Source organism: Orycteropus afer, unplaced genomic scaffold (assembly GCF_000298275.1).
Source record: "Orycteropus afer afer isolate SDZICR_OR568_19922 unplaced genomic scaffold, OryAfe1.0 scaffold00497, whole genome shotgun sequence".
Lineage (NCBI taxonomy): Eukaryota > Metazoa > Chordata > Mammalia > Tubulidentata > Orycteropodidae > Orycteropus > Orycteropus afer.
This window is the reverse complement of record NW_006922084.1, coordinates 1,640,837-1,642,225: the sequence shown is the minus strand read 5'-3', so window position 1 is coordinate 1,642,225 and position 1,389 is coordinate 1,640,837. Positions and strand designations below refer to the sequence as shown.

At 42.0% G+C, this 1,389-nt stretch overlaps 1 protein-coding gene across 1 annotated transcript in view; it reads right to left on the bottom strand.

Moving 5' to 3' along the window:
• The window catches only part of RBPJ (recombination signal binding protein for immunoglobulin kappa J region), a 197,026-nt gene that overhangs the window by 38,641 nt on the left and 156,996 nt on the right, over nt 1-1,389 (bottom strand). The window lies entirely within an intron of this gene.

Here is a 1,389-nt window from a genome sequence, read left to right as displayed (position 1 = left end):
ACTTCAGGATAGATCTTTATACATTCTTTGTGATGATGAATGCCACACCATTCCTCTGTCATTCCCTACACAGTAGTTCATATGGTTGTGATTCAAAATGGCCAAAACAAGTCCATTTCAGCTCGATGATGCCTAGGATATCAATCTTTATGCATTCCATTTCATTTTTTGACAACTTCCAATTTTCCTAGTTTCCTACTTCGTACATTCCACATTCTGATTACTAATTGATGTTTTCAGCTGTTTATTCTCATCTTGAGTCACACCACATGAGCAAATGGAGGACTCAAAAGCTATACTCTATTCACATCATTAAGGATGGCTTTACTCTTTCCCAGTCATATTTTGAGTGTGTTCAGACCTGGGTGGTCATCTTCTGGCACTATATCAGACCATGTTTCAGGGCTATTAAAAAAGTTTTCCAGTAATATTTCAGGCAGTGTTTTACTGCTATTCATAAGGTTTTCACTGGACAATTCCTTTAGAAGTAGATGCCCTCTTCCTTTTCCCTGAGCCTGTCTCAGCAACCATCACAGTACGACAAACTGACAGACAAGTTTGTCTTCCTTAGCTGTTCCAAACCCCTCTGCTCACTTCCTGATTTCACTTAGTCACTGCTAGATAGGTAGAGACAAGTGTTGATGAGGGTGAAAGGAAGGGCAATGTACTAAATGTGAGTGATCAACACAGTGGCATCAAATAAGAGGAAGTCATAGAGAGGTACATGGGAGACACCAAAAATGAACCCTTTTGCATATACAGCACTACACTGTCAGTAACGACAAGCACTGTTCTAGGCGTGGATAGATTGATGCACAGGCTGAATGATCAGGTATGTCTAGGAAGGGGGGAGTGTGCCCATGACCACGTACAGGGTTGGCAGACAATGTGTAGGGCTGGCAGACAATGTTTCTACAAGCATATTTTTATGTGCTGTAAAAATGTCCAGGTGTATAGCAGAGGTGACAAGGAACAAGCCTATGGTAAGCTCTTGGCCAAAGCCAGCTATCTAGAAGGAGTGAGAAATTGGCATTGTGAGCTTGGTAACATGGTTGCAGGGGTCAGCAACCTCAACTGGCATAACATACTACACAAAAACATTGTTCTACATCCTACTTTGTTGAGTAGTGGCTGGGATCTTAAAAGCTTGCAGGTGGCTAGCTAGATGCAGTGATGGATGCCTCATTATTCCAAAGAATAATGAAGAAAACCAAAGACAGAGGAAAACAATTAGTCCAAGATGGTAGACCATGCAATCCTCAGCCTGTATGATTATGATACCAGGAACAACTGATGGTACCCACCACTGTCAACCACTCAGAGGGGGATCCATGCAGGAGTTCCTGGACAGAGTGGAAGAACAATGTGGAATAAAACCCAAAATCATTT